This window comes from Agelaius phoeniceus, chromosome 1 (genome assembly GCF_051311805.1).
Source record: "Agelaius phoeniceus isolate bAgePho1 chromosome 1, bAgePho1.hap1, whole genome shotgun sequence".
In the NCBI taxonomy this organism is placed as follows: domain Eukaryota; kingdom Metazoa; phylum Chordata; class Aves; order Passeriformes; family Icteridae; genus Agelaius; species Agelaius phoeniceus.
Genome location: NC_135265.1, coordinates 112,967,281 through 112,982,891, shown reverse-complemented (window position 1 = coordinate 112,982,891; position 15,611 = coordinate 112,967,281). Strand labels below are relative to the sequence as shown.

Below are 15,611 nucleotides of genomic sequence, written 5' to 3'. Positions count from 1 at the left end.
AACCTCTAAGATATGTTAAGGTATTTCCCCTCTTTGTAGGTTATGAAAAGCCTCTGAAGCACACACTATACTGACATAGATGGTTCTGCACTTCCAAAAATGCCTGTGAACAAATGTTTTTCAGCACTCCCAAGTCAGATTCAGCATAAAGCACACAGTTTCCTGGGGATCCATAGCATGCCTGCACCAGTATTCTGCCAGGAGCAAAATTTTACTAGAATCTATTGCCATGAAATTTTAGTCTTTTTATAGAAAATACACTCAGCTAGACAAAAACGTTTCACACCTTTCATTTGAACAGAAACCAACAGACGCATTAAGCCAGTTTACAAATTGTGCCAATTTTGCCAGCAACGAGATGTTTTTCCTACAGTTCTATGGGCAATTTGTTTAACATGGTTTAAAATTGCAGGTCTGAATGCTACATTCAGTTTTCAAGAACACTGCATGGATATGGGAGGATCTGAGTAACTTTAGGTACTCCTGCTCCCCAAAAATGCAGAGGGAATAAATATACTTCATAATAAACTTCCTAGGAGGGTTAGGTATGACATTAAAAAAAAAAAAAAAGGAAAAGGAAAAGAAAGCCAAATTCAAAAAATAAATACTCATTAGTGAAAAAAAAAATTTCAATTCCAATCATTAAATAAAATGTTTCAAAGTACAATCCCCTGTTACTGCCACAGGAATGAGAGAATACCAAATGACTCTTCCTTTTGCAAGAGAGAGAAATGTTTACTGTTATTTCAAAGACTGGAAATCTGGCATGGGAAAGAGACATATGTCATAGGAAAATAAAAAGTTAAAGTGGTAATAAATATTTAAACACAAACAGGGTTTCTGGAAATGATCCCTGTGCATTTGAATCAGTTTGCAGCGCTCCCCTGTGACTTTGGACATTTTGTTGGGCAGCTTTTAGTTCATATTTTCTAAGCTCTAATTTGCTTTAATCTTTGTGACTGAATAATGATGAACTGCAGAGCCTGGAACTATGCAGCAGAAGCCTTTCATCCATCCATCCATCCATCCAGTTTCTTTGCAAAATGCCTTCTGCCACTGATCACTTCTTCTCTTAGCCCATTTGTTGAACACTAAAGTAAATTTCACAGTCCCCCAGCCATAATTTAAAAAGTACTCAGACAAATTAATGGAAGCCTATGTCTCACATCCCAATCTATGTTAATGAACTGCCTTTCCCAGTTGTATCATAATAACCAATTTGGCCAAAATAAGCTTTAACTAGGACTCACAATACGTTTTCTATAAACACACAATTTTATTCTAAAGTACAACACAGCAGGCCAAACATCCAGAGAGTAACAAAAAACCTAAGGACATGCTGGCATAGAGGTGATTGTTTTTTAATTTGGTTGCCCAGGAAAATAAAGTTTCTGCTATCATGCTGCATATATGTACCCAGACAAGGGTAAAGGGTGGGCAACAGTTGTTTGTCTGAAGTTTTTACATGTCTGCAGTCTTTTCCCCATACTCAATTGCACCAAAATGTGTCATACAAGGAGCTGTACTGACAAAGTTCCTAAACATTTTGTGCAAACACTAAGCTGGATAACACAGTCTCCATTATTAATCCAACTGTCAATTAACACATCCACCAGGGATGTGAGCTTTTATTCTTGATAGATAACCTACCACCTCAAAGTAAAGCAGAGACAAATCTTTCCTAACAGGTATCTGTTGAATACTAGGATACCAAAACAAATTCTAAGTGGTTAATGTCTCATATCAGCAATTAATATACTTGCTTGCTGATTCATCTTACAGAATGAGTAGCTGTCGAGGTGCTGTGGGACAGACAGAACCAGTATGGGCAGTTCTCCTCTCTCTACTTTAAAGGGATAACTTGGACAGTTACTACCATGCTATTTACACCATGAAGCCTACATGCACATGCCTGATATAGTAGAGACCTTGCCAGGACATGAGTATTTAGTAAGATGGTGAAGTCATCCTGAAGCAAATGTTACTAACTGGTTTGACAGGATTTTCTAGCTGGCTTCATACTAGGTTATCTTTCTACTTTCATTCAAATTATTCCTGTATTTCAGTTTTATTTTAACTATTGTGATAACATGAAAATTGAAATGTCATACAAATTCATAAACAGATTGGCCCATTTGTCCACAGAGCAGTTTTGAAATTAAATACTGATGTAGGAAAAGATTTTTTTTTTTTTTAAGTCAGAATTTGAGAAGCATCATGGGCTACTTTCCCATCTGCTCAGCTGTGTTTTTTTTTTTTTAAATACAAACAAAAATGCAATTTATTTTGGGAATTTACAGCTCTCTAAATAATAATCCACTATTTCCTTTTACAGTGCTGTAGTAGAAAAATAAAACATTTATTAGTTGTGGCTCTATTCACAGACAGAATGGTTGCAGAGAGATCATTTCAAGTGTTTATTCCACTACATGAATTCTAAGACTTCCAAGTGTTCTTCCTTACAATGTATTAGGTAAGACAGAGACTGCTAAATGAGCAAATATGACCTCATAATAAATTTACTTGATGTCAAGAATAGATTTAGGCAAATCCATTTAAAAGGTTCCCACAACAAATCAAATTATTTTCCAGGTTTGTGTAATGTGTTTCCAAAAACTAATACATCAAAGAAAGTAGTGACCAAGTATACAGTAATTTACTATGAGATCATGAAAAACATTCTGAGAAACCAAAAATGCATGTAAATCAATATCTAACACAATATATGCATCTGTCTCTAACTACTGAAAATAAACCTTTATGTAAGCATTCATTAATGAAGTCTCAAAGTACTAACCATGTGTGCACAAAGTGTGAATGTAAGCTAAGTGAGATAAATGAACCAAAAGAAATTTATGCAATGTGCACAAGTCTATGTGATGATCACAGAGTAAATCCAAGTCAGAGTTCCACTTCACTGTTGAGACCCTGCTCTATTCCCTACACTTGGCATTGCCAAGCTGAAAAAAGTAGGTTTAAATTAAAACTTACTGCTTTGAAATTTTCTTAAACTTCAGTAACAAAAATATTACACAGAGAAAAGCTTGACATAAAATTCTACAATATAGATAAGACAATTAAAAAAAAAATTAACAGACCAGTTAAAAACCAGTTTTTCACACAGCTTCTGACAAGCCCACAAACCACAACCACTCACCTCTGTTTAGTTAAAACAGGTTCACCATTCCTTTTTTCCAACAGTACAGTTGGTTGCTACATTATTTTTGGACTTCAACCTCTGAGGAAGAGAGTATGGAGTATAACAAAAGACCAAGCTCCGTTTCCAAGGAGGAGGCAGGTCAGCTGTGCAGTCATTCAGCACTGCCCACTCGTTGGAATGCTCATTGTCCAAACCAACATTTCATGGGCATGATGGTGACTCAGAGAGGAGCCAGTGAACACCAGAATCCATGTCTTCTTTTTGGGTATCCCCGACTTTGAATTTTCTGTTGCTGAACAAATGGAAACAGATCTAAGTCCAAGGAACCTAACACTGCTGCAACTGCCACCAAATGCTGAAGATTCCTCCATAAAGAAAACAGGCATGTCTTATCAAACTGAAAATAAATTTCCAGGTAATCTGCCCTTGTCTGTTATGTGTGGCATAAAGGCAGATGTATAAAATATTCACATCAAGTATCTGCTATTTCACCAAAAAAATGTATATTAAATAGTTTAAAATTAAGTAGTCAAGTATAGTTATTGAAACAAGAAACACTATTTTCATGCCCTGGGCCAGGATATATTAACACATAGCAGTATAAAAACAGTAGATACTATTATTGGATTAACAGGACAAAAACATGAAAGAAGGAATTTCTATTATTAAAACAAATAGGCATTAAGATCTCACTGAATTGTATAAAGCTATTCCTACAAAACTATTGAAAATGATCCACTGAAAAAAACTTCTCATTTAGGCTTGAAATCAGATCCAGATGGAAACCCTCTGCAAGCATCCTAGCAGAAGTTAAGATGACAACCAAATGTTATAAAGGCAGATTTTCAAGTAGAGAGTTTTTACTTTCATAAGGCACAGAAAAACATGTATTGTAGAAATTTCAGGCAATTCAGTGATGGGCCAGTGGTGAGAACAAAAACCTCAGTAAGCTGCTAAATACAGCACCTAATGCTTGGCTTTACTAAACAAAACCTTTGAAAACAAAAAAGAGGTTCAGTTTGATGTGAGGGAGGAAGAACTAGCAGATTCATGTAAAGAGAATACTGAACAGGCCAGGAAGATGATCCTCACTTGTATTTCTGAATAGATTTGAGAAGGGTATGCAGACTGAGAAATATTATCTGAAAGAAGGTCAATCTCTGTACAAGCACAGGCCACTCTCTACTTTACATTGGTGTAATAGAAGCTACAAAAACATCCAGCCATGTAATGTGGCTGCTCTCATTATCAAAGATGGTTTTATTACAAATTTCCAAATTCCAAGGCTACCAAGGCTGAAAAGCACATAGTATATCATATTTGACAAAAATATGATATTTATCTGCTGCAGACCTTTATCTACTCTGAACACATGTATGTACACAAATATGTGTAAAACATACACTGTCCAAGCTGGAAGCCAGTAAAGGATACAACACAAATATTGTGGGGGGGAATCATAAGTGTGAAGCTCTAACTAGAGACCATTCTCAGAAGTATCAGAATGAGCTTTTCTCAAGTTGCCAATTTTATCTTTCCTTCAGGGAAAAACTGGCTGAAAAGCAGAAGTCATTCCTTATGGCTATATGAAAGAAATATATTCTCTGTATGTATGTATCACTAACAGGAAAAAAGAAACAAATGTTATTCCTGAAGTTTTACAGATGAGTTGATACATCTTCTCTATTCATGTCACTTGTATCATGATGCCACCTTTATCTCAAAGAGGTACCATATATGCTCACTGCTGTACATAAAAACAACAAAGAAAATTCCCCACGTACCACTTCTTCCCTGAACGAGGTACTTTTATATCACTGTATCACACCACTACAGGATTATTATGCTGAAGATCTCACAGGTTTCCCCAAAGTAAGTCTCTCTCTCTTATGAATGTCATAAACAACCATGATTAATCCCATGTTTTCCTGCAAGATACCACCCAAGAAGGTGGCCAGGAAAAACCTAATGCATAGCCTTCCTGGTGCTGGCATATTGCAAACACAGAAGCAAACTGACACGATGGGCTACAACATGCAACGTGGGAGATAGGAAGAGACATCAGAAATGGCTGTGAGGGCAATCAGAGCCCAAGGTTTTTGGGGCAGAACACCCACCCCAAATATGGGGTTTGCCGCAAGCAACCACCTGCAGCATGTTCACTGACCTGTTGTAGATGCTGAGAACTGTAGATGCAGAGAAGAAAGTCAAATAAACTTTCCCAGACATTCCTCTGGGAAGTTTTGAGAAAGCTCAGAAGGTAGAATTAAAACAATCCTGCAGCTGGTGTTTTGAATGTGTTTCCCCTTTACAAAAGGGGTGTTGTTCCTAATTAGCCAATGGTGTGGGGGTGTTGATTAAGAACCAATCAGGTCCACTTTATCGTAACTGTCTATAAAAAGAATGTGCAGTTTCTAATAAACTCGGCATTTTGCCTCCGAGACTTTGGAGTTTATGTGGCTTTATTCACCCAGCCTCAATACAATAGCCACAACCTGTAGCAGAAATATTGTGTCCAAGCTTTTAACAGGAGCACTTCAGCAAGGCTTTACACAAAAGGGACCATCATACAAGCAATTTCACACTTCAAAAGCTGCCAGCAGTATTTCAGTAAATCAAAGGCTTCCCAGACTGATGAAAACTGAGTGTGCAGTGGAAGAACATCCTCCCCATGGCTGAGGAAGGAGCTGATTCAGTCACACATCATGCCTGTCCTGCTCTTGCAAAACACCTGCACTCTTCTTCCAAGCAAGCAGCTGTAGGCAGGCTGCTAAGGAAATCAGCAATACAACTGCCAGGAGCATAACCCCAAGAACAATTTCTCTAAAGAGAGAACAACATGCAGTGTTCACTTTTCCAGCACCTACAGATTCTGAGCAGCAGTACCTCCAGAAGCCTTCAGACCGTGAGCAGCAGCACCCTTTAGACATCCGCTGCATGTAACATACCAAGTTATTTTTATAAATTACTGCTTCATGGATTTTTACTTCCCATTATTTTAAAGTTTTAAACATCCTTCTGAAGATTAGATTTGAAGACTCTAGAGGAACCCTCATCCTAAATTGAAGGCTGCCTAGATATGTGCTATTGGTACATACAGTTACTCCTAATCGAGCACTTACTATGCTAAGTTTGCACAGTCTGAAGATAAAAAGTCAAACACTGTCCCTTATCTTCATCTCAAATGGTCCCCAAAACTGTAAAAACAACTGCCTTGTATTAGAGACCATAATTTTTATGTCTAGCATAACACTGTAGTACTTACAGGAATGTTTTCAGGTTGTTTATCATAATTTCTAAATCCAAGAAGAGTATTGCAGATGTATGGTGGTAAGAAAATCTTTCAAATAAAAGATGGTATTTATGTAATTCAACCTTGTTTTTAAGCTAACAAAAAGCTTTGATAAACAGAAGAGTTTTGACCACAGGTTACAAACACATAGTGGGACAGTTTGTACACTCACAAACACAGGTTACTTCTATGAGGTGTATGTTTTAAAGATGAAGGACTAGTTTTTCCCACAGTAGCATCTCCAGCTACTTACATGCCATAAACCTGCAGAAAGTGAAATTTAGCCATAATTGCAGAACTTCAAAGTACTTCATGTTTTTTTGCAAGCTTTTGTGCAGAGGTTTTTTCAGCACTTTAAATGCCTCCAGAGAGAGATATTATACGTAGGAAGATCTGAGATACTTCTTGCCATCCAGAAAAGACAATTCTGCTGCTATAAAAGGAGGAATGTAAGTTAAGCTGGTGTATTGCTTTGTAACTGAAGTAATATTGACATTTGATCCATTATAGCAGCCTCCTTCTCATCTACTTTCTCTGAAGGAGAATTAGTATTTAAAAGGCACAGAATCTTATTTTTATATTTTTAGAGTTGCCCCTAGAGGTGCTTCCAGCTCTTTCTTCCAGATCTACTTGCTGGAAAGTAAGGTGCCCAGACAACTTTCCTACAAAAGAAATTAGAATTGTGAAATGAAGCTCGTAACTCCACGTAGTCTCCATCAACTTCTGAATACTGTAGAATATATTTTTAAAACAGGCAGGTGTAGGAAGCCAAATTTGTGACAGAATTCATCATAAGACAGAGGTACATGTATGTTTATGTATTGCAGGGCAAAACGAATGAGAAATTCTGATGACACCATTTTTGTCTCTCTCCTAACATGAGGCAACACAAGAACCTCAATGATTTCTTTGGTGCTTCTTGTGCATTTTGAGGCCAACCTCAGACAGCCCAAAAACCAAGAGCTTCTAAACTAAATCCACAGATGTACCTGAAGAAGGAAGTAGTCCATCTAAGGATGCAACTGAATTCTTGTACATGAGTTCCTGCTTAAAATATGGGGAATTCATGGAACTTTTGGAGAAAAATGACACAAATACAGCCTTACCCAAACATTTCTCACATGGAAAGGGAATAATTTTCTGGCAGAACTCTTCACAAACAGCAGGTCTGTATTTCAAGAATGCAATTCTGAAGATTACTGAACAATTGCTGTCTTGGAAAGCACCTCTTTCCCTCAAAAACACAGACAGAAGCTCTTTCATCAAATATCTTGCTTCTGTCCTTCTTGCAGTGCTCCCTGTGCTTTGTCTAGAAATGCAACTATTCACCTTTTCCTCTTTTCAAGGGTCATACAGATACTCTTTCTATCACAGCATAAAGAATGAAAAAGCAAACCCACAATATTTTACTGCCTTCTTTCATGCAGTCTGGCTAGACCTTTATGACCCCAGCTACTTGTGATATCAGGCTCACTGTTCTGCAGCCATCAAAAACCTGTAGAGAAGTCATACAGGTGTGTATACACATAGTGGTCAGTACTATCATGCAGTAGCTAGCAGGGAAAATGTTATGTCTTTTCATACTCTTTAGACTAAAAGGAAGATGATGGATAACGTTCTTGTAATTTTCCAAAAGGGAAACGATGCCCAAATATTTTACCTTTTATTTCCCAAAATGCTAGAGGCTTTTTTCCCCCAAAAAATGCCTTTGCTGCAGGTAGACAAATACAGCCAACACATAATAGTAAAGAGTTAGCAGTAAAACTAAAAATCAAGTCTCATTTCTAAAAGAAAAAGTCATGGGTTTAAACATGACACAAGATTTATATAGAATTATATATTAAAGTCAATAAAGAGCTTTACACAGACACATGGAAGCACAGAACAAAAACCTACAGAATCTTAGACATGAGAAAACAATCAACTGGATATAAGATGTATCATATACACGATGCTTGGATTAACCCTATAATGCTTGAGAATTATGCTTGAGATTAACCCTAGGATTTTCATTTCAGAAAGAAGTATTGAAGACACATCATGAAGAGGTTAAAAAAAGGCAGTAAGATGTGCATGAAAGGGCACATTGTGCAGGAGCATAGTAACAAATAGCAATATCAAATCACTGTTAACAACTGGATTTGTCCATTAATCAAAGCATGCAATGAGTACACTGATCCACCTACCAAAAATCAGAAGGTTTAGGGTTTTTCTAAATTAAGAAAACTTTGCAAACATAAAAAGCATTGAAAACATGAAGAATAATACAATAGATAATCACTGATCATTAAGATCAGCTCTCCCTTTGGAGGTTAGGTAAGTTATTTAATGCACTGAAAAGGAAACCTGATGAATGAAACAGATTAATAAACTGAAATCTAAGCAATTTTAATTAAGACACCCCAAGGAACCAGCCCAGACAACATCACTACTGCATAAGACAGTAAGTTGTGAAAAGAAGCATATGATGAACTATTACTAATAATACTTAAGAATTACCTAGCTGGTATACTAACAGCACAGTGCAGAAAGAAATTGTTTCCTTGTGCATTAAATTATCCAGGAAGGTCCTTTCTTATCTCAGGGAGCTTAAATAAAATGAGAGCTGATCATCATCAGATGCTGTCATGATTTCTATACACTTTGCTTGGAAACGCCTCTAGCACAGTTGCAGTGTGCTTCCTCCAATGCAACTCCTTCACGAATGTCACTGCATTCAATAGAGAAGTTGCTCCAGCTGAAAAAGCATCAGAGTGGCTAATTTTGCATTTAGGTTAATGGAGTTGCTTAGTTTAGGGACAGGGAGCCATGCCAGGAGCTGAACCCCTGGAAGGGCCCTATCTTGCCCCATTCATAACGTGTCAACCACGCCAGCTCCTCAGCACTGTAAACCCAATTTGCTCTTGCATCCATTTCTCCAGCTGACTTTGAAAAGACTACTACTATGTTTGACCTTTTTATGTTTTACATTTTACCTTTGCATTTTGTGTCCATAAAGAAGTAAACCACAACTCACAGAATGAGAGCTAAGACACTCCAGACATTAAAACCTGTAGAGACACAGATCTGATGCTTTTATTCAAAACCTATCTTGAGGGAGAAACTCTACACATGCACCACTGCATGTTTTGTTACTTGAATAAAAACTGCATTGCACTGACCAAACTCTTCACATAAATGTTTGCCATTTAATAACCAATTAAACAGTTGTGAGAAGAACTGTTTGTGAATTCTGCTGCATTCAGGGACATACAGCTGGGACACCAACTGCTAATGGATACAGGCAGACAGCTGTGAGTGAAGAAACCTAGAGCTGCAAGACAACTGTAGAGCTGATGACTTTCCCCTCCTTTTTCACTTGAAAAAAATCTGATTAGCATAGATTAGTTCCCAAGGCCTGTTTATAATATCTATAAAATTATAGGAGATAGAGCAAAGCTCTTTCAAGCATAATTCTAATGACTTTACTTCTTTAGGGGTCAAAAGCAAGTCAAAGAAAATCAATGCCCATTTGTGTCGCTGAAGCTGAAGCATACAGTTCATTATTCAGAACTGTTAAAAGAGTCAATCAAAACATTTTGGCATACAGAGAAACTAGAAAAAGCTATCTCACATAATTATGAATGAATATATATTTAGAAAATGCAAAACAGCAAAATATTTTAGAAACAATTCTGTAATTAAGGATCAGTGCTTTATATTAAGACAAATATTAACAGCTAAATTAAGAATATCAAAAATTTTAAATATTTTTAAATATTCCCAACTTCTTAGTATTATACCAAGTTCTTAGTATAATACCTGTTGAAATCAATGACATTTTTACACTAAATTCAAAAAAATAGCAAAATAGTCTCTACACCAAAGCAGAATCAGAGGACATGATTAGTATCACTCATGATAGTCTGTCATTTGTACAAGATGATGAAATTTCCTTTAGTTTTTGACAGAAAGCAGAAGAAATATGAATGTCATAAACAGCATTCCCATTCTTACTTCTTTATGGTTAGCTGTTTTTTAAATAAATTTAATACAAAAAGTGGAGGGGAAAAGGCATGTGGTTTTTTTGCTCAAATAGCTATTTTTCACACTTGAATCTTGAAAAATTTAACCAAAAAGCAATATAAAATTTACTTAAAATGCCATTTCTAACGTCTTCAACATGAAACCAAGTACACTGTTCACTATTTGAAAAAACACATTGAGAACGAACAAAAAATAAAATAAAGCCAAACTTCAGAATAAGCTGGTGAATAAATTGTTTCTCCTCTGGTGTTATCTCAAAAGCTCCAAGCAATGAACACTTCAGAAGTGCTTGGTGATTGTCACTTTAAAAGCACACCTTTGAACGAAAATCTCAATCAACCAAGGAATGAACACCCAAATCTAAGAGCAAGGAACAAACTTCATAGAAAAAAATTAAAAATTCATCCCTGTTCCAGATGATAACCACCTGTGGAATTGGGCAATCAATCAACTGCACCCATAGCATCCCTTTAAGCCATGAGCTCTTTCACAGACTCAGTATCCATGCCAGCATTAAAGCAATAAAGCACCAGTGACTTCACTGACCATCTTACACAGGAATTTCAGTGGCTGTTGAGAAGCGCCCTGTGAACACCAGTGAGGGACTTTACTCCAAGTTTTATTCCACACTGGGAACATCCCTTGCCACCCTCAGGGCATGACTGTTTCAGCTGTGCTCAGTTCTTGGCATGGGGGACCTCCTGTTTTTCACAGTGGAAGATACAGCACAGCCTTTCATAAGCCATCCATTCCTCATCTCTGAAGTGCCTGAGTGGCACAGCAGTTACTGTGTCCAGCAGTTTCATTTATCCATGTTCTGGCCTCATGTGCAAAACCTTAATCCCAGTTTACAGAACATCTATTTATGTTAAATAAATAAATATATTACATCTATTTATATATGTCAGTCAAAACTATTGCTACTCGCACATAAGTATCACAGTGAAGAACTTTTATGGTTTTGCCCAACATTACCCAAAATAAACCAGAGAACAAACCATAAAATTAATCTCATTCCGAACACTCTTCTTGATTAGTTTTCCTCTACTCATTACTTTAATAAATTGAAGAGAGCAAATCCCCAGGAAACAACCCAGCCCTTGGCTGCTGCAGCACCAGCTCCATCACACAACAGAGTGTTCCACCTCTTTTGGCCAATCCAAGCTAATTACTGAAGAGAAGGCTTAGAGTCCCAAACAACAATGACAGCCACAACTGAAGTGTGCAGTGGAAAAAAGCTGTTTCTGTATCACATAGCTCCCCTTCTTCATAAGGGGTAGGCACATTACCTACTAAATCAATCTCTCAAGATGAATAATAATTTCCTCCTTGGATAATTAAATACATGTGTGAATTTCCCTGGATGTGTCTCCACTGCATTCCCTGGTGTTGATTATAGCTATATCTTTGAGACATAACCTGTTTTGAGTTCCACGTTTTTGGTTTTTTAATGTATGCTTTCTGTCTTTCTTCTGATCTGCAACAGGAATGCAGAAAATCTAGGTTGGCCACAACAACAGTAAGGCTTTCTGACTCTTCCAGTTATGGCAGACAAAACTGAGAAATACAGAAGTTTGTCTGTGTAATAATTCTGAGCCAGTGTCACAGCATGCTGCCAGAGGTATAGGCTGATGTGGCAGATTCATGTTGGGATTCAACCCAACCACATTTAGGCCTCTCTCTGGAAATCTGAACTGAAAGCACACCCATGGGAAGGGCTAAGAAACATGACAAATTAAATCCTTTTGATGTTTCTTATCATTCACAACACTTTAGCTTTTTAACAGTGAATACAAGCAGACCTGGTGATGACTACCAGAAAGAAATGATGACAGCTCAGGCACAAGGACCAGTGCTAAGTTACAAGAATGAAGAAATGGTACTTGAGCACTTCAGAGGGAAGAACTGAGAGCAGACTACAGCTCTTGTTTGTTTGTCTTAATATTGAATCTAAGATGAATGAATAGAAATTACACACTCAACTGCATTGGGCTCTAGAAAAACCACATTTAATTGGTGCTGATTTTAATTTTGCTTACAGGTCTTTTTGTCAGTTCACAAAAGCTATGCCCAAAAAGCATGACTGAGAAAACATGAAAAAATTAGGAAAGAAACACAACTTCTGAGCTTGCCCTGGATTTTCTGAATTAAGGTCAACAATCTTCTCTAGTAAAGAGGTTTACATAGAATTAAAACAAAAATGCATACTATAAAGTTGAATATAACGTACTTTGGAAACATCTGATTCAAAAGATACAAGCCAAGTGGAATACAGATCATTAAACAGGATTCTAGAACAGCCTTACAAAGTGTGTGATAGCCACTCTTGAATTTTTAAAATTAAGAACTACACACATTGTAAAATAAAATACTACTATGCAGGAAGGCTTTCTGACAAGTACCAAATAAAAGATAAAGAAATGTGTGAAGGTAAAGGAGGTTGATTAATATCTTAAAAGTGGATGTTTTTTATGATGTCTTTAAAAACCTCAAGTCTTACCTTCCCCTTTCTTTTCGACTTTCTAACAGAAAAAGCAACATTTACTTTTTTTCTCAGACCTTGTTAAAACTTGGTTCTTTAGCCACGTAAAAGAGGGGAAATCTGACTGTTAAGTGAAAGTCTAGAGCACCATGTCCTTTAATTCAGTGATGGGAGCCTTCATTAGATTATCTCATAGCTATGGGACAAGACACAGCAAAAGCCAAATGATAAATCATTAAATTATGTTTTCTTCTTCTCCAGGCAAAGAGTGAGTATAGCATCAGATTAGTTTGAGAGACTAAAAAGGAAGAAGTCTGCAATATGCATCACAAGTGACAAAGCTAATACAATTTTTAAACCCCGTTTATTCATATAATCAGGCATAAGCACTTACTTATGCTAACTCGAATGTAATACATAGCCCAAATGAATTCCAGACTAGTGCATGCTTCAGTGTTTCATGTTCTCCCTTGCACATGCCTAGTGAAAGCCTGCCACTCTGCAACAGAGGAAGGAATTACTACAACAGAACCACAGGCAGACTTTGCCAGAAACTATACTTTTTTTGATATGAGGCAGAATAAGCTGAGTGTTTTAAGTAATGGATAGGTTTGCATCCCACTGTCTAGCAACAGTTATTCTAATTGTGTTTCACAGCTTCATCAGAGAGACAGAAATATGAACATTCTCTATAAACTGCACTGAAACAAATGACACTCCCTTCAGGCAGATCACCTTCCACCATTAAGGGAAAGGATTAGTTTATCTTTCAGCTATAAACTTGAGTTAGCTACACGTTCACCGTACTGACATCCCAACACTTTTTAATCTTATCATGTCAATCTTGCATCTACGTAAAAATGTGTATTTCAGTGCATAAAAAGATCTCTTGCTGCTGACAACTCAAAGTGCATTAACCTGGGAAGCCTTGAGATTTCTACACACACCCACACACTCCTTTCAGTACAGATCTCACTGATTAGAGAACGAAATATCCAAAACTCAACAGACATTTCACACAGTGGCATTTCTGCAGAAACATACGTTTCCAACACTTCAACTTTTACTTTCATCACTATTTGCAAGTTATTTTCCCAAGTTATTTCCTACACACATACCAAGCCCAGTGCCCCTGCTGAAACCACCACATTCACTGAAACTGAATGAGCTCCTAGTGAAACATCAGAGCTTAGCTGTAAATATGTGTAAATACTTTTATTCTGTGCCACTTTCATGTTAGAATACAACATGCATCAAGGTCACTGTAACAGATTGCAGTTTTCAGGCTTACTGAGGAAATCAGTAACAGCAAACTTAATTAAGCAATGTCTAAAGTTCTGCCTTCTCCCAGACCTGCCCAGAATTCACATCTCTATTCCCTGCATTTCAGAGTCAGGTCTTTTCAAGGTACGGGAAGGCAGGAAGCTTAGCTTAAACGCTATCACTGCTGAAAGGTGAACAGAACTCGTTCTTTGCAGCATGACCGGTCTGCTCTGAGCTCTCCCAGTTTTCAGCTACAGATTACAGCCCTATGGGCCTCTTCCTTTGAAGTGGAGTTCCTCTGAGAGAAGAATTAATCCCCTGCCTGCAACCTGTTCTCCATACACTGAAATAAATTAGTCAACTTTTCCCTTCATTGCCATGTCAAGTGTAGCAATAAATATCCACAGGCTAAAAGCAAACAAACAAGGTTGGACGAACCATAACCTCACAGCAAGAGCATCTCAAGGAAGAGCACCAGGCAGGGCATAAGAAAGTTAAGGGCACAAAAATCAAAACTCCGGGTTCACTATCTGAATCCGTAAGTGCGTATGAAAGGCTAACATGCTTCTTGCCTCTCTCCCACTAGAAGCACTGATGGAAAGCAATTAAGGGACTCCTACAATTTAGTTACAGCTCAGCAAAGAGAAGAAGGCATTTTACATTATGAAATGCCTGAAAAAAAAGGCATCATCTCTTACAGTTGCAGAAGTGGGAAGCATTGGGACACGGAGCTTCCTTCCCGGCTATGCACCGGAGCACCGCACCAGCGGTCCGCCCGCGGCGGACTCCGGCAGAGTTGGAGCGGGGCTCCCCTGCAAACCTGGCCACCAATCCCCCGCACCTCAACCCCCGAGAACTGCTGCTGGCGCCGCCGACCATCCTGCCTCCGTGCCGGCAGCAAGCGACCAGCAGCTGCAAAAAAAAAAGTCACTCGAGACGAAGGAAACGCAGCGAAAAGGAAGCAAGAGCTTACTTGCCTATACAGCACCGCCGGACGACCTCCTCGCAGCTGTGAAACGCTGTGCCGCTCGTCCTCCTCCCACCGCTCCGTGCTAGTTCCAAAATAATTCCTCCGGGCGCCGGCACATCCCCGGGCTCAGCCGAGGAGCGCAGGGAGCCCGGCCGCCTCGCCCCCCCGCCCGGTGCCCATGGTGTCAGCCACAGCCCCGGCAACTCGCGCTCCTTCCCGCCGGCGCTACCTCGGGGCGGGCCGCCGGCTAACACGGCATCGCACCCCGGCCGCTGCCTCCGGCTTGAACTCCGCCGCCGCGCTGAGGGGGGACGAGGGGCTCCCCGCGCCCTTCCCGGAGACGGAGCGGGGGCGCCGGGCGGGGGCGTGCGGGGAGCAGCGCCGCCCCTCCGCCGCGGCGAGCGGCCAGGCGAGGCGA

General features: G+C 38.7%; 1 protein-coding gene across 7 annotated transcripts in view; it reads right to left on the bottom strand.

The window, feature by feature from the left end:
- The window catches only part of SNTG1 (syntrophin gamma 1), a 319,691-nt gene extending 304,353 nt beyond the window's left edge, over positions 1-15,338 (bottom strand). For 6 of the 7 annotated variants that reach the window (XR_013184136.1, XM_077185430.1, XM_077185439.1 and 3 more), the window contains exon 1: positions 15,201-15,338. The gene's annotated coding sequence lies outside the window, so the exon portion shown is untranslated. Of the gene's footprint in view, positions 1-15,196 lie in introns of all 7 variants that reach the window. The other variant, XM_077185432.1, reaches the window with a different exon arrangement.
- Positions 15,339-15,611: the final 273 nt, after the last annotated feature.